This window comes from Lynx canadensis, chromosome A1 (genome assembly GCF_007474595.2).
Source record: "Lynx canadensis isolate LIC74 chromosome A1, mLynCan4.pri.v2, whole genome shotgun sequence".
Classification (NCBI taxonomy): domain Eukaryota; kingdom Metazoa; phylum Chordata; class Mammalia; order Carnivora; family Felidae; genus Lynx; species Lynx canadensis.
The window spans coordinates 159,089,663-159,111,438 of record NC_044303.2 but is presented as its reverse complement, the minus strand read 5'-3'; the positions used below and the strand labels follow the sequence as shown (position 1 = coordinate 159,111,438).

Below are 21,776 nucleotides of genomic sequence, written 5' to 3'. Positions count from 1 at the left end.
GGAGCCCAATTCAATGTAATTTTGCATATAATTTATCAATGTAATCAGGATTCCAAACCAAGAAATGGTATATTATTAAACTTCAAATTATGATCTGGAAGTAACTACTAAAATAGAAAAATAAATTGGACATTTATATTTGTTTGTGAAGGCTGTTGTAAAAGTTATCACAATCTAGGTAGCTTAAGCAACAGAAATGTATTGTCTCATAGTTCTGGAGGTTAGAAACCTAAGATCAAGGAGTCAGCAGGGCCATGTTCTCTCTGAAGGCACCAGGGAAAGATACGTTCCAGGACTCTATCCTAGCTTCCTTGGCTGGTGGCAGTGTAACTTCAGTCTTCAGGTGGCATTCTCCCTGTGTGCACACCTGAGTCCATATTTTCCCTTTTAATAAGGGAAACTAGTCATACTGGATCAGGCGCCCACCCTTCAACAGTATGACCTCATCTTAACTAATTAAATCTACAAAGATCTTATTTCCAAGTAAAGTCACATTCTGAGGTAATGAGGGCTATGACTTCAACATGTGAATTTGGGAGGAGGGGGAGGTGCACAATTCAACTCATTATAGCAGTATCTTTCTAACAAAGTTGAAGATAAGTATCAAGAAAGATTTGACTTCAAAGAATATCATCAGGAAGTAAAAAGACAACACACAAAATGGGAGAAAATATTTGCAAATCATATACCTCACAAGAGACTTGTATCAAGAATATATAAAGAACTCTTGCAACTCAAGAATAAAAGACAAGTCAATTAAAAATGAGCAGAAGATCTGAATACACATTTCTCCAGTGAAGACATACACATGACCAATAAACACATGAAAGGAGGGTCAATATCATTAGCCATTAAGCAAATGCAAATCAAAACCCCAATGAGATGCCACTTCACATTATGGCTAGGCACAGGCATAGGATGGCTAGAATCAAAAAGGCAGACACAATAAATGTCGGCCAAGATGTAGAGAAATTAGAACCTTTACGCGCTGCTGGTGGGAATATAAAATGGTACAGCTGTGTTGGAAAATAGTCTGGCTGTTCTTCCAAAAGCTAAACATAGAGTTAACAAATGACCCAACAATTCCACTGCAGGTATAAAGCCAAAATAATTGAAAATGTGTATCTATACAAACACTTGTACATTAACGTTCATAGTGGCATTGTTCATAATAGCCAAAAAGTATAAACGACATAAATGTTCATCAAAGAAGTCAGTTACAGAAGACCATATATTACATTATTCCATCTATATGAAAAGTTCACAGTAGGCAAACGGGTAGAGAAAGTAGGTTGGTGGTTGCCTAAGACTGTAGGGAGGAAGGAATGGGAAGTGAGTGTTCATAAATATAGGGCATGTTATTGGGTGAAAGAAATGTTCTAGAATTGACCATGTTGATATGCACTCTGAGAATGTCCTAAAAACCATTGTCCCTGTGACTGTAGCAAGTTGCCTAACCCCCTGGGCTTTATTTTCTCCTTTGTAAACTGAGGAGACAGCTACCACCGTCTTAGGGTTACTGTGAGAAAAAGATGAGTCAATACACCAAACGTGCGTTGGACAGAAACCGGTACAAAAAAGCACTAAGGATGTATTTGCTATTACTATTAGATGTGAATTGTGAAACTTTAATACCACGTGTATTGCATGCAAAAAAAAGTTTAGACCTGCAAAGTGTAATGCAAAAGCAAAAAATGTGTACAATGCTGATATATTCCAATCTGATAATTAAAAATAATGATGTCCTGAGTTTTTGATATTGGTATCTAAGTCCTGCATCAGCTGGGGCGTAGCCAGGTTAGGAAGTGTCAGAGATGGTGGGCCCTGCTCCAGGCTATGAAAACCAATCATAGATCCTCTTCTATAAAAGTCAGAAGATACAAAAGGTATTTTTAGAAATTATCTCTAGCTGGAATTTTTGACTGACCTCTTTCTAGGGAGATGTCTACACTCCTGAAGATTCTGTTTCAGTTTTCCTTCTCCTTTCTTTATTTCTAACAGCTATGCTAAAACAGAGCCTGTCTAAGGTTCATTCCCATTAAATGTGTCCTTCAGGTTTTTGTTTGTTTTTGAACATGAGAAGGTACTGTAATATTTATGCAGAAAATTACACTTTACTGTGATTCTTGGCTGACTCTGGGATGACTCAGATGCTTATTTCCTCCCTCTGGCTGAGAGCTGCCAGCACAGGCTGTCAGTTAGCAACATTTGTGGAGTGCCCATGGTGCACAGAACACCAAAGAGAACTAAAAACAGAGCAGGAGCTACAGTTTCGCTTTTAAGGTGCTTACAATACATTGAGCCAGTCAGGACAAGCACACAGAATATATACATAATGCATAACAAATGACACAGAAGTATACATATGTACTAGCAGGCCCAGTCTGGGGCAAAATTGATGAGTAGGTGTCTCTGAGTTCTACCAGGTTCTATTTTCTATTTTCCTTCAGCACTTCTAGGTGCTGCTTCACACAGTCAACAAATATTTATCAAATGCTATCTGTATACCACACCCTTGAGTAAGTGACAGATACTGCCTTCCAGAGCTTCCTACCAAACCAGTATTTTCTGGAGTATTGCCCTTATTCCCGAACCCACCCACGCCAATCTCTCCCAGGTTCAGGTTTCTCTCTCTCTCTCTCCTTAGAGCTCTTTTCTCAGCTAGCTATAAAGAACTAAGTATTAATTTAAAAAAAATTAAAAAGTCACACTAAAGCATGACTAATGAGTTACAATGTAATACTTTAACTTTCATTAGCCCAAAGGAATGGATCTGTAATGGTGAAATTACAGAAGAAAAGGCAACTGGGTAAGAGAAGATGTATTTTGAAAAAAAAAAGTCTAAGAGGTTTCCTTTTTTAGACAGCATTTTTTAGATTTGGATTTGCAAGGCCAACACTGCAGGTGTTATTTCTACCTAGGTCCTCAGTGAGATGGAGGAGACAATAGTATATTCCCCATGGCCTTAATATCCAAACAGCTAGGCTACCCAGAGAAATAGTTATCTGAAACTAGAAGAATAATACGCTTTTCCTACCAGGTGGTGGTTTTCCTGGACTATAGAACATTATTTTTAAAACAATGCTTTGAAAAAGAAAAAAATAAAATAAAACAGTGCTTTTAATTAGTAGTGTCATAACAGTTGCCTATAGATAAGGAACAAGTTAGAATAAGAATAAAAAAAAATACAAACCTTTAAATGCTATCCAGCCTCTCTCTCAACCAACAACTTTTTCATTGTTGTTTAAATAACCCTAATTTAGTCCCTGAGTGTAAGTTGAATTAATTTGCGCAGGACATAGGGTCTGACTCCTGTGGGCTCTGTCTGGTTCACATGAATTGTGCATAGTTGTTTCAGACCAGACCCTTCCTTTGATCTTTATCAGCTTGAATATCTGTACCTGTTTACCCCTTGCCAGCTTAAAAAGCTTTGTTTGTCCTTCTAAAATTCCTACCTAAGTCTTCAGGCCTACATCTGGAGCATGAATAGACAGGAAATAAAAGCATATGCTAATAGCCTTGTGCCATGAAGAGAGTGTTTCTCTTTTAGAAAAAGTTCCCCAAACTTCATTCCTGCCTCTTTCCATGTTTGAGGGTTACAGTGTTCTACCTGGAGCCTGCTTCAGATTTGTGTCTCCCTCTCTCTCTGCCCCTCCCCTGCGTGTGCCCTGTCTCTGTCTCTGTCTCTGTCTCTCTCTTTCTCAAAAATAAACAAACAACAAAAGAATTTCTAAGCTCAGTTTGCTAGAAAACGGTTTTTAATGAGAAATACGGTTTTAAAACCAAGAAATAATATTCTTTGTATCCCTTAAGTCTTTTCATAGACAATTCACTCTGCCTACCTTAAAACGGGGTTTGGGGGCACCTGGGTGGCTTAGTCGGTTGGGCAGCTGACTTCAACTCAGGTCATTATCTCATGGTTCATGAGTTTGAACCCGGTCAGGCTCTGTTGGGACAGTTCGGAGCCTGGAGCCTGCTTTGGATTCTGTGTCTCTCTCTCTGCCCTTCCCCCGTCGTTCTGTCTCTGTCTCTGTTAAAAATAAATAAACATTAAAAAAATGTTTTTAATAAAATAAACTGGGGTTTGTAGGGGTGCCTGTGTGGCTCAGTAGGTTAAGCATTTGACTCTTGGTTTCAGCTCAGGTCATGATCTCACTGTTCATGAGTTGGAGCCCCATGTCAGGCTCAGCACTGCGGGTGCAGAGCCTGCTTGGTATTCTTTCTCTCTCCCTCTCCCTCTGCCCCTCCCCTGCTCTCTCTCTCTAAATAAATAAATAAACTTTGAAAAAAAATAAAATGGGGTTTGTATTGTAACTGAGGTATTGTTTGGATGACTACAGGGACATGTCAGGTGGTATTAGCATGGGAATCTCCTACACTGAAGCATGAACCTGAAATGAGGTATTGAAAGAAAGAAATATGGTATCATTCTACAGAGGGAGGCATGAACTTTCAAGTGTGGGAAATCATATGTGTAAATACCTAAAAGTTCGAGATTAATCATGTGCCAAGAGTAGAGAACTGGCTTCCTGACTTTACCTGGGAACATGGTAGAAGATGAAAACTTTTGGATAAAGAGAAAAAAGTAGCAAAAGATTTTGGAGTTATGGATGCAGAGTAAAGTTTGCATAAGTGATTGAAACATAGACACTTTTTTTTTTTTACCTTGCTAGTTAAGTTTACATTTCTCAGAATTTCCAGCCATTTCTCCCTATGAATATTGGAAGATTTTCCTGATTTAAATCCTGAACAAAGTAGTTTATACTACTACCTTCCTGATACAATGTTAGGCATCCCACAATTTTATTTATGAGAAATCAATACTATGAAGTCAATATTGCAAACCAATTTCCATCCTAAGGAGCCTCTTATGTAAAAGTGTTAGGCATTTGCACATTGGAAAATAAATTATTATAGCTTCTGGGAATATGCTAGACCAGGTACCTTGACTGACCTTCTTACTAAGAATAATTAAAAATGTAGACTAAAATGTATTTTTTAATTGTTTGAATGTATGGATGACTTGGAAAGCCAGTGAGAAATAGTCATGGATCAAAAACTAATTGAAGGCAGGAACCCTGAGGGGTAAGCAGAAGGCTGAAGTCAGTATTCACCTCGAGGGCATCTGAAGCTTCAGTTTTTATGCCTTTGAGAGTGGAAAGGACAGATGGGAAAGCCTGAGCTTGCCCAAGATGGGAAACATAATAGGAAACAAAATTCAAGTATAGCATGTTTACAAAAGACCCATCTGAAATTAAATATAGAAAAATTCAAGGTAACAGGATACAGAAAGATGTATCAAGCAAGTAACAATCAAAGGAGACTAGTGGCATAGTTATGTAAATATCTGGGGAAGCTGTACTTTACTGGGAAAGTGTTACTAGATATAAAAGATTAACACTTGGTACTGACAAGCACAGGATACAGGGGTAAAAAGAAAGTGAATTAACATCCCCTTTCAGGAAGATAATCTGGCACTATCAAAGTATTAGATTACATAAAACAGACATGTGCTTCAACCCAGCTAACCTACTTCTTTCATAATATTTTTCACCATTTCTTCCTTATGATTTGGAAACATGACTTTGATGAGACCAAGATTTCAGGAAGCAGACAATATAACAGATAAATGATTTAAAGCCTGTAAATACAAAAGCTGTAAACCATTACACGCCGAAATAAAAGACAGTGGCACATGGTTAAACGAAAGAAAGAAGGCCAGTAATGAATTAAGTAAAGGATGTTGCGAAGTAAAAATGTGGCCATTTTAAATGACCTTGTGTTTGGTAGACACAATGCTCAACTGGAAAACTAGCTTCTGTGTCTCTTTGGAGATCCTTCTTGTAGTTAGGATGGAATGAACTCCGTCCCCACTCAAAACAAAACAAAACAAAACAAAACAAAAACCTAGGAACTTCCTTCAGATAATCAGATCTCTTGCTTCTCTGGAACCTCAATTATCTTGCTTCTCTGGAACCTCAAATATACCCAATGACACAGCAAGGAATGAATTGCAGAACTATATACATGAGGTAGCACAAGAAATTCCTATCATGGTGGCAAGCTGGACTCTTGCGGGCTGAAGTCCCTCCTACACAAAGCCTAAAAGGAAGCAAGACATTGGTTCTGGGCGCCTATGATCTGGGAGATTTCTCATTCTGAGTGGGGTTCAGACACCACAAAATTCTCCCAAGGCTCTGCTGGCATTCAGCGAGGTATGGAGTTGTATATGCTCTCTCCATCATCTATTCATGATCTTGTCTATAGTTTTTTTTTGCAACTTGTTTGTTCATTTGGGGTGAAAGGAAGTAAAACTAACTTTAGCCAAGTCTTAGTTTGTGTTGGGGGTTTGTCATCTACCATAAAGGTTTTGAAATACCACACTAAGTACAATATACTTCTTTAAAAAAAAAAAAAAAACAACTCCTTATTTGTTAAAACATTATTGGCACAGTGATTCTCATGTTCATTCTCAACAAATAATAAAACTGGTACTTCTATTGCTACACCTACTTCTGTACTCAATTGTTAAGGACCTGAGAAGTTACACATGCATATAAATAAGGAACTACAAGGAAGAGAATAAACACTTGGAAACCTATGGTAGATAACTTACTATACAAAGGAAAGGACTTTACTTTTATGGAAATAAATACGACAGCACAAATCTACCAAAACTCATACACACTTGCTGCTTAATTTACATATTATTGGGGAGGGGAAAATAATATTCTTTACTTTTAAGTTTCTTTATTTAAAAGTACACATAATTCTAGAGTGACATCACATGTTATACACATGGTAGGACCATGACTGAGTCAAATCTAGAGTCAAAGATGCTTCAAAGATTCCAAGAAATGATTTGAAAACAAACTTAACAAAATGTATATTGGGTCATGCCCATGGACCATCCCAACTGTATCCTGTCTCTGCCTGTGGAACCAGAGAAAGATCTTAAAGCTTCAAGCTACCACTCCAAAATGGATAACACCCTCCCCACACAAGCCCAGCCTCAATAGTCCAGCTTCCCTTAATTGACCAAATTAGTCAATCATCTGTATACTGATTCAAATCTTTTCAGAATGTGTTTATATCTTCATATTGATTCATACGTGGGAACATGAATTTATTAAATGTATTACCTGTATTTAGAGTGTTATTTCTTTTTTCATTCCAAATACCTTATTAACACAATTAAAAGAAGGATCCAGAAAAGCACTTCAGAGATCAAGAGTTTCTCTTAAAATATGAAGAAACACTAAAACCGGGTTATACAATATGATGATTCATCGAAATATTTACATTAAACCATGAGTTAACCAGAAATATACACAGTACAGTCTAATTTTGCAATTTTCCAAAGATGTATTAACAATACGTTAGTGTATGGGTTAAAGCAGTGAGGCATCATTTTTCTCTCCTGCACCTTTGTGACTGCAGATTTTATTGCCCATGGAGATGACCTCAAAAGGCTGTCTCTGAGGTTCTTTAGGAGTGTGAGGCTCAAGTCAAGCAGCCCTCCCAGCTTCACTGATAAACGCTGACATCTAGTTTCTAATAATCTGAGATCTGATGACAAATTCTCTGTGTTCCTGATCCTTAAACTTCATAATTTGATTCTGATTTTCCATGAATAGTAAAAATCAAATGAACTATTCAGTCTGAGATGAAGGAAGAAGAAGGCAACGAGATGAAGAGATGCAAATGAAAAATTTTAAAAAAAGAATTGACTATGTTTCCTTGAAGATAAAACTGAGCAAACTCCAGTTTGCATAACAAGATTAGAAAAAGCATCCAAGAAGCAATGAATGTCATGATTTAAGGCAATGTAGGTAGTCTGTGGTGCAGCTAATCTATTACAGCTATGTCTATACATCTATAACTCCATCTCCACATATCTCCATTATTCAGGAAGTTTACATTTAAATAGCCTACTGAACTGGCCTTCCCCTACCTCAACATCATACATCTGTCAGCTAGAAACAACAGCTGAGAGCAGGCATCTGTGCTGGTTGATTTGTTGAGGCTTCTTACTGTTTTAGACAAAATATCCAGGACTTTGACCTGAGCTTTGCTGACTTCATGCCCACATCTGATGTGCTCTTCCTACTGACCATTTAAATACTAACCAGTAGCCAAGTCCTCAGAGTGGGAAGATTCTTCTTCAGCCACTTGATAGTTTTGGATATGGCTTCCAGAATAATTTGCAAAGTACCTAGATATGGTCCTTGGGCCTTAAGAGATTCAAAGAACAGTTTCACCTGAAAAATAAGCAAGAAAAAAATTACTGGCATAGTTCATTAAAACTTGCTCTTGCAAAGGGGTTTGAAACAGCTTGCAAATTATACAAACACTGGAATGATTTCTCTGCCAACCTCTAAATGGTTGTTTTATTCCTCTCTTTTTGTGTATAATTATTATTTCACTTTACCTTTAAATAGATAATGTAAGACAGGAATGATAAATCCTCATCTTACAAGTGAGCACACTGGATAAAAACTTTAAGTGATCAAACCAAGTCATAGAGTAAGTCATGAGCCAGGATTTAAATTCTGTAATTCTTAGTTTCTTTAAAGAATAAACAATTCAATATTTATTTTGGAAATATGTAAAACATTAGAATGCTTTTAAAAAGAAGTGGAATTGCCACCAACAGTAGTTTTGTTACAATACCTTTAAGAATTCTTCCAAACTTCAACATAGTCCCTTCAGTGATGTTGTAATATGCAAGAAATAATATGAAAGGACTCATGTCTCATGGGTAATTTTTATTTTGAATGCTATAAACACCTGTATTTTAAGAAGTTCTAGACCTGTCCCCTCTAATTACTTGCTACATGACATTGGACAAACTACTTATTTTCTTTTAATAAAATGAGACTTTAAACCAAATTATATCTAAGTTTGTACTCAGTTTTATAACTTGTATATTTATTTATTTATTTATTTATTTATTTATTTATTCATTTATTTATTTATTTTCAGAGAGAAAAAGAGCATGCATGCAAGTTGTGGAAGGGGAGAGAGAAAAGAAGAGAGAGAACCCCAAGCAAACTCTGTCAGCACAGAGCCCAATGTGGGGCTTGAACCCACAAACCAAGTCCACAAACTATATCCACAAACTGTGAGACGTGACCTGAGCCGAAATCAAGAGTCCAACACTTATCTGACTGAGCCGCCCAGGAGCCCCTGAACACTTATTTTTAAATTGTTAGCAATAGGGAATCACAAACCTCTTATAACTCCTTGGAAGAGGAGTGAAATGTTGTTCCAGAGATGATCACTCTCATGGCAAATGAGCCTACTCAAATTTGAAGACAAAAAGGAAACCCACAAATTTAATACAAATACCAGCCTTATGTTTATTATGTCATTAGTTTTTAAAATATGTAGCATTCATGGGGCACCTGGGTGACTCAGTCTGTTGGGCGTCCAACTTCAGCTCAGGTCATGGTCCCACAGTTTGTGAGTTTGAGCCCCATGTCAGGTTCTGCACTGACAGCACAGAGCCTGGAGTCTGCTACAGATCCTGTGTCTCCCTCTCTCTGCCTCTCCCCTGCTCGTGCTCTGTCTCTCTCTCTCAAGAATGAATAAACATTAAAAAATTTTTTTAAACAGATATGTGGCACTGTATGATGTTTGTACATTATCATATACACTATTAATTATTATAAGAATAACCTATTTATCCAGTAAAATCCCAAAGTTATGAAATGTAACAAATTTGACCGTAAGATAAAAATGTAGATAAAGCCTTTTTTAGGAACTGTGACTATCTTTGTCAGCAATGTTTATGTTTAAATTGATGTTTATGCTGAAAGCAGCATTGTCTATATTTTTTTATTATGTACTCCATTGGTAAAGAATTTTTTCTAATAACTTCCCAATATATATATTTTTATTTATCAATTAGGTTGTAGGTTAAAAAGAAAATTTAATAGTGTTAGAACTAGTATATACAGTAATACGTTCTTCTTGCACTCTAATGTACTACTTATTGTCTTACACACTTCCCCATCCCATTTTGGAAATCCACTGCATTTATACACTGTGTTTTGGGGGGCAATGTTATTTTGTAGAACTGTCATTTGCAGCCACAGACTCTATCCTTCACCCTGGTGTCTTATATAGAGAATTTGTACCATACGTCAAAGGGATTCATGCTGAAAAGCAGAGCACAGATACATCCCAGAAATGAGTCCAAGTCTAGGCTGTGCACATGGTCAGGCAGGAGGATCATTTCTAGTGACAAAGGAAATCTATGGCATTGCAGAAAAAGTCTGATCATTTCAAGAGGGAACTGACAGTCATACAAACACCCCAACCAATGATTCCTGCAGAGTTTTTAAGGACACACACACATTTTTTATTATATATATAAATTATATATATGGAGTTTCTCTTTGGTCCCATGTGAATGTCAATCCCTTAAAGGCCTGGGAGAGGGGAGAAAATGCTCTTTTTGCTTACACAAAGCTTTATGGAGGACTCTGAATCCTTCATGGCTAACAAATGGGAGGGAAGAGGAACTGGGGAGGACTAGAATCAAAGACACAAACTGACATTAAGATGAACAGAGCAAACTGCACAGCTCTTGGATTGAGGGTATTTTCCATATAGTTTGTAAGAGACATTTTGTATTTGGATGAGGAATGGCTGAGTGCCTCAGCAGGGGTTTTTGTGAGAGGAAGCAAAGCCATCCTGTACCTTCCAATGAAACTGAATCATTATTGGTTCATTCTGGGGGATATTTTAGGCCTAGGCGCATGCTGGAGTGAGCTCTGATTCTCTGAAAAGTTGAAACTCCAGAAAAGACTCAGAGCCAATGGAGTTTTGAAGGGGGGATCCCCAAACACTTCCAGTCAGCACCTCTAAGTTCTCCACTGTACCACTTCCCCAGGGGAACTGAGAGAGGGGATTAGCTCTCACCAAAATTCCTGAAATTTAGGGGCACCTGGGTGGCTCAGTTGATTGAACGTCCAACTTCAGCTCAGGTCATGATCTCTCAGTTTGTGAGTTCAAGCCCCGCGTCAGGCTCTGTGCTGACATCTCGGAGCCTGGAGCCTTCTTCAAGTTCTGTGTCTCCCTCTCTCTCTGCCCCTCCCCCACTTGTGCTCTGTCTCTCTCTGTCTATCAAAAATAAATAAAATATAAGGCTGATGCCAATTTAAAAAAAATTCCTGAAATTTCCCCCTAGAACAAACTATATTAACAAACCAAGTCAAACGTGTTTAATGCACTATATATGGCTTCACTTCACTATATATGAGTTCTTCTGAGCTGGTGAGGAAGCTAGGAGGAGTGTGATACAGGGGCTGATGACTGGACTTAATTTAGCTCACATTTGCTCCCAGCTGAGTGCAAGAAATCTATTTCCCATTCATTTCTCATTCCTCTCCCTCACACCTCGACAGAATAATTTGGACTATAAAGTTTTCAAACTGTAACAGAGTTCATCAAACTATTTGGGAAGAAATAGGATCATTCACATTCATATGCACATCATTATACTTGGTTTCAGGTGACCGAAATATGTGGTTTCAGGCACATCTAGGTGGAAGAACACACATTGGATATAAATGAATACCAACTTTTCAAGGAGATGGGCCCAATTTTCTCTTAAAAATTTCCAGGCTAATTGCTGTCCCTTTGGATTTCTGGAGATTGCATGAGGAAGAGGCACCAACTCCTGTGTCTTGATGACCTTTCCATCCATTCTTAGTTCAATTAATCTGAAGAAATAAAGAGCATTTGACTTCTCATAGTATGTGTTATGTAATAGAGGCTAACTCGGGCTACCAATATCTTAAGAGAATAGAAGAAAGAAATGCATGATAAAATTATAATTTACCATAAACAGTAGTAAATTCTTTACTGGCTAACATTTTTAATGTTCCAGTTGAACTTTTAATTTTTTTTTCCTGGCAGTAATTTTATTTACCTATTATTTCAAATAACTTTAAATTAAAAAATATTTTTAATGTTTATTTTTGAGAAAGAGAGAGAGACAGAGCATGAGTGGGCAAGGAGAACAAAGAGAGGAAGACACAGAATCCAAAGCAGGCTCTAGGCTCTGAGGCTCTGAGCTGAGAGCACAGACCCGGACCCTGGGCTCAACTCATGAACCATGAGATCATGACCTGAGCTGAAGTCAGACGCTTAACTCACTGAGCCACCCAGGCACCCCTCAAAGAACTTTGATTAGCATCTTGTACAACATCTTATATACAAGAATGTAATTTTGTGGTAATTTTTCTCCAAGGTTTTAAAAGTAAAACATGGGCATTTGTCTAGTATCAGTCACTTGATTAATAACTAGGGAATATCTGTTTTCACTATTTGCATTTTGTCAGTATATATTTTGGGGAGGTAAAGTCAAACCAAATCAAATCCTGATTCAATTGTTTTATGCCTTTGGAATTAGTGGCCAATATTTTAGTGACTTCATTGAATTTATATCAGTTTATTTTTAACAATTTAAATTAGTGCACTTATTTCATTAACTTTTCCTGATGTTTGCTGGTTGACAATGCACACAGAATTTTGTTTTTTTCAGCACCTGAAAGTGACAATCCATATTTTGCTCTAAAAGGTAATTCCATCCTACTGCCGTGTGAGCACCCACGGAATATATGATCTTTAAAACATCTGTTAGAATGCTGTAATAAGAAGAACAGAAGTGGAAAAAAAGTCCTATGAAACAAAAAACTCTTGTTTTCTTATTATAATTTTAAATTGCTATAACAGAATCACCCATGAGTTATTTTCAGTACCTAATGTGTTAAACCTTTTTTTCTGTCAGACTTTTATAAAATTATTTTATGTAACTTTACTTTCCAAATTATTTGTGTTTTTTTCTTCTGATGATAAAATATTAGCAAGGAGAATAATCATAAAATTTTAACTTGCTCAGAGATGAAAATAGAAACTTTATGGAATCCATATATACAAGAGATGATTTCTGACATATAAAAGCAGTGGTTTATACAGAATTCTAGAATTGAGTAATCTGTATTAGTGTTATGTGATCTTTTTTAAAAAAACATGATTACTTGTCACTTTAATTCCCACATTAAGACTATTTTCTAACAAGACTATCTGAAAGTCATCTGATTCTCTAGGTCTAGAAAATTGTAATTTAGCAAAATTGATTAGGTTCAGTCATTTTATAATTTGTAAAACTAATAAGATATAATAATTTTTTTCTGTCCACATAAAGAAGAAACCACAATTTTGAGGTTTTATTGCCCTATAGAATATTAAAGTAGTTTTGATCCTAATTTTGTTTATGGTTTTTAATTCCAAATATCATTAGATAAATAACAACTGATACTCATTTTGATAGCTCAAAAAAACACAACAGAGAAGTAGGGATGGGGCAGGAAATTTGCATTTATCATACAGTGACCATATGGTAGAGATTGTACTAGTCTCTGTACATCATATTTAACTGTCAAAGCTACCTAGTGAGATTGTTATTATCCTGATTTTTAAAAAGTGGAAATAAAGCTTGGAAAGGTTAAGCAACTGGTGCAAGCAACTAGCCATTTTGAAGATGAGATTTAAACCCATGATCCTGATCTTGTGTTGTTTCCACTATATATGCTTAAATATCTCAAGTACCAGTTGAATCACAAAACAAAGATTAGGCAATTAAATTATAATCTACATTGTTTTGATTTTGGTATATTTACTGTACAAATGGATGAAAATTGATAACAAATACATTGTAAGTTCCTTGAAGGTAGGACACGTCATTGTTTTGTTTACTACTTTATCCTTGGTACCTACAAGCACTGCGGGTTCACAGGCAACATGCAAAGAATTTTTCTTTTTTTTTTTCTTTTTTTTTTTAACGTTTATTTATTTTTGAGACAGAGAGAGACAAAGCATGAACGGGGAGGGTCAGGGAGAGGGAGACACAGAATCTGAAACAGGCTCCAGGCTCTGAGCTGTCAGCACAGAGCCTGACGCGGGGCTCGAACTCACGGACCGCAAGATCATGACCTGAGCCGAAGTCGGCCGCTTAACCGACTGAGCCACCCAGGCGCCCCACAAAGAATTTTTCAATACATGAATGAAGTATTTTTCAATACATGAATGAAGTAATTAATCTATATAAGAAAATTCTTCATTATGGCTGAATACTAGCAGTCTTGATGTTTAGGAAAACAAAACCTATAATATTTAATTATGTATTATTGATTACAAGCATAAATAAGGTTTACCCACAATATTTTCCTAAGTATTGCATCGGAGTAAAGATGTTGAGCTACCATATCTAACCCATAGGTGGGTTGCTGCAGGTAAGATCATCCCTCTTCTAACAAGTATAGAGATGGAATAATACCTCTTTATGTTATAGGACAGCAGGATGTTTACATTTTAGCCTCACTCATACAACCCATTCAAACATTAACAAAAAGAAGAGAAAACTAGAGCTAAAAGATCCTTTTTCCTTAAACTGATTTTTGAGTTTAATGACAATGACCGGAAAAGTACTAAAAGAAGACTGGAATTAATGTTTTCAAAAAGAAGAATTCAAGATAGGATTTCAAAAAGCTCACTGAGATTTAGTTATATGGAAAGAAATTATGATAGCCTACCACCAATGTGGCACAGGAAAAATGGACACCATCACATTACACTCTGCTAAAATAATGAAATTTTTCTTCAGTTTCAAGGAATGAATGTTCCTTAATTCACATACAAATTTGATTTCTCAAAACATCCAACTCTAGAGTGAGAGTTTTAACAATAACTATATAAAATCTTGTATTGAAAAGAAATCAAAGCTTACATTGAAAAGATTGTGGCATCTGTTAGTATCTGTGGGTTGCAAACTGCTAAACTGAATGGCAACATAATCCATATGATCACTGAGCACCTTTCTGATTATAATAACCACCGCAATCCATTTTGCCATTGTATACATACACACTTTTGATGGCCCAAATCATCAGTTTCCCATCAAAGATGAGATCTGAGGTCAAAATTCGGTCTGTGGTATTGATTAATGAAGAAGTAAATATGTATTTTTTAAAAGGTATCCTCCCTTTTTTTAAAAAAAAAGTTTTAACAAATGATCACTGGTGTTTTGACTGCATGTACATTTCACATTGCTTTTTATCTTTAAAAGACATTACTTTTGAAGCTTGGGCACCCCCCTGCTTCTACCCTCTGGCTATCTTTCGGTTACTATGCCACTGCATTTTAGCTCTCCCTCTCAAAGGACCTAAACCTCACTTCTCACAAAATCTATTGAGCACTTACTATATGGGAGCAGGAGACACAGATATGTAATTCCCAGCATGGCTTTCTCCCTCTTGTCCTCACTGAAAGGTTTTAGATCTAATGTCTTGCTTGATCAAAGACTTTTACATCAAAGTGAAAGGAACAAAGAACAGGACAGATGTCTAGATTTACTTTAATTTTCCACTGAATTCCATCCACTGAGAGAAGAGTTCAGTTGCCTTCTGGATGCAGGGAGCATGGTTCAGGTAAGAGGCCAGTTTTAAGATGGTCAAGGCAAGCAACCTGTCCCAGACTGAGCCCTCCTTGCTCCAGCTTTGCATGTCAATCACCGGCTTAAAATATCAAAGAAGGTAATGCTGCAGAAAGCACAGGATGATTTACAGAGAGGCTAAATTTAGTAATCACACAGCTCCTACCCACCAAACGGGGTCAACTCTAAACTGTCTGCATGAATCTTCCCCAGACACAGAACTATTTATCTTTGTACTTTCCTTCTCTCTTTCTGGGCCCCACCTACCATATTTAAACAGGTTTCTCCTTTAAAAATATGATTTAATGGGCACCTGGGTGGCTCAGTCGGTTGAGCGGCTGACTTCGCTCAGGTCATGATCTCGCGGTCCGTGAGTTCGAGCTCCGCGTCGGGCTCTGTGCTGACAGCTCAGAGCCTGGAGCCTGTTTCAGATTCTGTGTCTCCTTCTCTCTGATCCTCCCCCATTCATGCTCTGTCTCTCTCTGTCTCAAAAATAAATAAAGGTTAAAAAAAATTTAAAAAAAAATATGATTTAATTTCCCATCTGAGGAGGGAATATCAATCGAAAAAAGATAAAATCACATTTAAGAGGAATATTTTGCTCACAATCCTGATAGGATCCTCTTGGGATGGTGATGACAAGGAACAAGGGATTTCCAGCCAGTTCTATGCCTTCTCTGCATTTTCCTTTAATGAGAAGAACAAACAACAAAACTGCTATTGTGAATATCAAAACATTAGGGTCTCTGCCATAGAGGAAATAAACCAACATATCATCATTTTTGCAAAGTGATTCTCGCATGTGTTTCTGAGAGGATTGTGTCTGCACATGGTCTGTAAACTATTCGTGTCAGCATCAGACTCCCAGATTAAGCATAATAGCTTGATATGGAAACAGATTCCAGAACGAAGAATGTCTCTGTTGAATTTTTCATTAACATAATGCCTTACCTCTTTGGGGTTTTTAATTTTTTTAATTCTTATCTAAAAAGAGGGAATTGAAACTAGAAAGAAGGGAAATGAAAAAGAACCAACTTTTGTTGTGACTTGACTCTTCTTAATCTCAATGATTTCCTGCTTTAAAACAGACTTATGGAAAAATTTCCAAAATTTTTGTCCGAAGACAGAGGGCTGGACCATATGAACTATGATCCTATGGTTTGCTATATTTTTAAAAACACACATCTACCAAATGTCACTATTTCTTCCTACGTGTGTAATATCATAATGTATGGTGCAGCTGATACCTTAGAGGATCAGCGACAGGGAAACTAGGTCTAATATTCCAGGGTCACAATTTAATAAAGAATACTGAACACAAAAATTACTTCATATTAATCCTGTTGTTCCTGTTTGGTACAGTGTAATTTGTTTCTTACTAAAACAAACACCATTATTTACTTTTATACATACCTACTTCTTAAAAAATTAACCTTAATATTCATTAAGAGGGCTTCTTTTCTTCTTATATAATTATTGTTTAATAAAAATCCAGCTCCTCACCACCAATCATTGCACAAAATGTTATCTGAATGTTCATCTTAAAAACTAAACACACATATAAGTGTATACTTTAACCCAACAGGAGAAATCTATATTTTGTTAGTATACAGTTATATACTTATTAATATACAGTTTTAGTTAAGTGGTACATTTGTGAAATAAAACCAAATTCCCAAGGAAACAATTTGGGTCTTCTTTTTATCGTGTGGGACTAAAAGAAAAAAATAGTTTTTCGGTAAGGAAATTAAAGTTGTCATTTTAATCCCAGTCAACTCAGATGAGATCCAAGTGTTAAATTATATTTAGTAAGTGTAAAAAAACAATTAAAACAAATATCCATTCTTTGGTCAAATTCTGTCTTCAAACTAAATATGATCATTGATTACTTCTTTTAACTCTTAAACAGGTATTTGATAAAGCAGACAAGAACAAGATAAATATTACTGAGGGAAGGCAGTAAGTAAAAATATTTTTGAAAGTAAAAATATTATGAGAGTTTTAAATTGCTTCCGTATTGAATTAATTTTATTATAAAATTAATATAAGAAAATTATGAGACAGTTGTAAGTTAGAGAGGAGAGGAAAAAGACTCATAGTTTCATGACCCTACACATTCACTAATAGCACTTTGGAATATTTCCTTCCCCTCCCCCCCACTTTTTAGCTACTACTTTTTCTATGTAGTTGCAAACATAATAATACATAAATTTACATTCTGCTGTTTTCCACCTTTGCATTATTTGCAATGCATTTCTGTGTTCTCAGTTCTTCTTATTCAACAAATCATTTTTGAAACAATTTACATTTGATAATACTAATATTGCTAACATTAACAGTTACTCAGCAGGTACTGTGTTTTGTGCCTTATTGGCGTTATTTTATGCAATCCTTAAAACAACACTTTCTATTAGATATTATTACTTAAAATTGGAATTTTAAATACTAGAGAAGTTTTAAAAACTAAAAAACGTAGTCTTAAAAAGTTTAGATAATTTGCCTAAGGTCAAACAATAATTAAAGAGGTAGTACTTGAACCCATCCATTTTAACCCAAAATTTGTACTCTTAATTAGCTCCATTAATCTGTCACCCAAATCTTATTATTGTTTTTCCACTGACGCATTAATAACTGTAGGGTTCCTTCTGCTAAATTTAGACAACGCATACATGTATAGGCTAGAAACAGCAAAGAAGACTTGGCAATTTCTTGAAAAATTGGCTTTCCTTGACTAAACTATCGATATTCTTCTGTCTTCCTATTCTTAAATTTTTAATCTACTCTGCCATCTAGTCAGAGTTTCTCCTTTGAGCAGACAAACCTCCTTCAGTGAATCATAGCCTACTTCTCATCTAGTCTACCCTGTATCTGCTTAGATGTGGAATGGTGTTTTTCTCAATCCTGGCCTCCAATGTGCCCTGCTACCACTATGTTCCTAAAACCTGTAGGACTGAGGATTAAGCTCTCAATCTCTCTGTTTCTCCTAACTAGAAATTCTGTTGTATGGAGAAGCTTCTCCTGAGAGGTATCCTGCTGGTTACTCTCACTCACTTTGACCTAAATAAACATCTGAAAGGAAATAATATGTCACACTGAATAAACTGAGTATAGTAATTCTCAGAACAGGAAAAGCTTACAATGCACAATACTCCAAATTTTTTCCCCATTGGTGGTTTTATGACCTGGTTTATTCTATGTATTATTCTGCTGATGATAAATGGGAAAAGAAAGAAAATACTTTGTCTTTCCAGGAAAGTCTGAAGAGGAATAAACACAAGTAGCCAATTCCTCCTTCACTTCCCTTTCAATTTCATATTGATTTCTTCAATGTGCGAAGTGATGAATGGATTTGTACTAGATTTAACTTTTAAAATCATAAAAGTAAAACTATATTATACTTTTTGTTCAACAGATTACATAGGTATTTTGCGAAACAGCAAGCTACTCACATAAACAAATTTTAAATCTAGAGTCAAAAGCTTAAATGCTTAGAGGGTCCACCCTAAGTGAGTGAAGCAGGCCACTTGTGTACAGTTTGGGACCTTGGTGCATGGGACAGTGAAGGCCTGGCTTCAGGAAGGATGTATCCACTGCACCTTCCTCTTTGTAGGAATGAAGGTCCACAGTTACCAAATCTTTTCACTTATAAAAGAGACTTCAGAAGTCAGGATTTGTATGTAAATTTCCCTACATTTTAAAATGTTGGATTAGGGGCATCTGGGTGGGTCAGTTGGTTAAGCGTCAGATTTTAGCTCAGGTTATGATCTCACAGCTCATGAGTTCAAGCCCTGCATCGGGCTCTGTGCTGACAGCTCAGAGCCTGGAGCCCACTTCAGATTCTGTGTCTCTGTCTCTCTCTGCCCCTCTCTCTGTCTCTCTCAAAAACAAACATTAAAAAAATTTAAAAATAAATAAATCAATAAATAAATAAATAAAATGTTGTGTTATATTTTTAAACACTGTATGGGTCAAAACACCTTATCAGTAGGTAGGCTTCGGCCAAGTATTTGACCTTCAGATCTATCTCATATGAATGACCAACACTGAATATTTGATTTTGAAATCTAGCATATTTGATTATGAATCAGTTACTTGCTATGAAATCATATGAAATTTTGCTGAAATTTACCAGCTGAAATGCATCATGAATCAGACCTACTCTGTCCTTAGGTTTGCGAAGCGTGTGGTTCTGATGCAGGTTAGAGTTGGTCCCATGAGTTGGTCCCATCCATGCCCCTCATAGTGAACAATGTAGTAGCCATTTGAGTCCACACTGAATTTCACCTAACTGGTAGTTTCAGATAAATCCAGAGGAGGAAATTGGCATTAGCCATTTTATTATCAACATACATACCAGGAACATCTCCAAAATTGTTACTTCTCATGCTATTACTAATTAATCAGTGGGAAGACAAAGTTTTGGAAAAGTCATGGTGATGTTCATTTTCATAGTCTACTGGATGGTTTTGTGTGTGTGTAATTATAGTCTTATCAAATTAATAAATAAGTTCATTCATAGGAAAAGGACTGCTAAATTTGTTCTCAAAAGCAGTCTATGCAGGTCTAAGAGGCCCAGTTAACTATATGATAAAAGTGATTGGAATTTGACTTGATTTATTTGTGGCCTTGTCTCAGGGTTTAGTCATCGGTCATTGAAATATGTACATGTAAATAGGTGATCCATTTGTCCAGTCTTTATTTTGGGTGAAATAAGGATTCCAGGTTGAACATGACATAATGATGGAAACCCTCTCACATTTCAGTAAGGTGTTCAAAAGAGAAATTATAATTATGTTATGAGGCACCTGCATGGCCCAGTTAGTTGAGCACCTAACTCTTGATTTCAGCTCAGGTCACAATTTTGTGGTTAGTGGGTTCAAGCCCCACATCAGGGTCTGTGTTGACAGTGCAGAGCCTGCTTGGGATTCTTTCTCACTCTCTCTGTCCTCCCCAACTTGCGTGAGCATGTACACTCTCTCTTTCTCAAAATAAATAAACTTAAAAATTTTTTATTATGTATTTTTAATATGACAGACATTATACTACATGGTGAAATAACATTATCATATTCTCTCAATAGTTTTGTGGGACCTGGTCCTCGTTCAAAATAAGATGAGAAAATTGAAGCTCAGAACGAGTAAAGAAATTTTTTGAAGGTCACACATCTAATAAGTGACAGAGTGAGGATTTGAATCCAGGGCCAATTTGTTCTAAAGTACATGCTTTGTTTTCATACATATTTTTGTGTTGTGGCATAAGAGCTTAATTAGTAGCTACTAAGAGATATAAGATAGAAAGCCATTATTTCTTGCTATAAATACAAACTTATCTCTAAATGCTAAAAGTATAAGAAGAATTCCCACTGAATAGAAAATTCAAACTTTCTAGCTGAAGAGTTCTTTTAGCAACTTATACGTATAAATGAAAATTTCTCCAAACATATATCTTTTATTATTAGATTTACTTACAGTATCTTTCCTCCAAATAGCTGAGAACATGTTTAATTTCAGAACGGAAACACCTATTTGGCTAATTAGTTCATTACCTGTCCTTGATTTTAGAATGTGTCCATGAATCGCATTAGAGGAATTGTGGAGTAGGTCAATGGAATATGCCAAAGATACCTAGAAAATAAAGACTGTTACAGACTAAACGAATGGCCATTTTAATTTTCACATTGTCAGACTCAGATTGGCTGTAAAAGTCACCTAATGGCCCATCTTTCACACTATCAGTGGCCTTATAAATTTTATAGGCTAAGACTTGTGGATCCTTGGGTATGTAAAAATTCTTCCATATGATTATAAAGGTGCAGCAATATACACCTAGTTGAGCTCTGTCACATTTACTTGTGCTATTTGCTATCCAAATCTCATATCATAAGTTCTGTTGACTGCTTACTACTAAGGAAGAGAAAAAAAAATCCAATCTTCCTTCACATTTCCAAAAACTCTGACAGCCTGTTATTAATTCAAATAACTGAAGAAAAGCTTCAGGAAAAGCCTAAGAGATAAAGATCTGACTTTGTATGATTCCCATATCCTTTTGTTCAACAGAGCTACCCACACCCAACTCCTCCACTGCCAAGTGACTGTTCGTGGTCAGCAATGCCACAATCTAGGATCTGCTGATTAGCCAGGTCCGAAGGACAGAAAAACAGAATGGATTAGAAGAAAAAGCCTCAGTTACTTTAAATGGTCCTGCTATGGCAAATAACAGAAATCAGCTATTTTTTTCTGGCTTTCTAGCAAGTTTTAAATTTCATTTCCTC

At 36.2% G+C, this 21,776-nt stretch overlaps 1 pseudogene; it reads right to left on the bottom strand.

Annotated features, from left to right (window-relative positions):
- Positions 1 to 8,110: 8,110 nt before the first annotated feature.
- LOC115519468 overlaps positions 8,111 to 21,776 on the bottom strand; it is a 113,442-nt pseudogene continuing 99,776 nt past the window's right edge.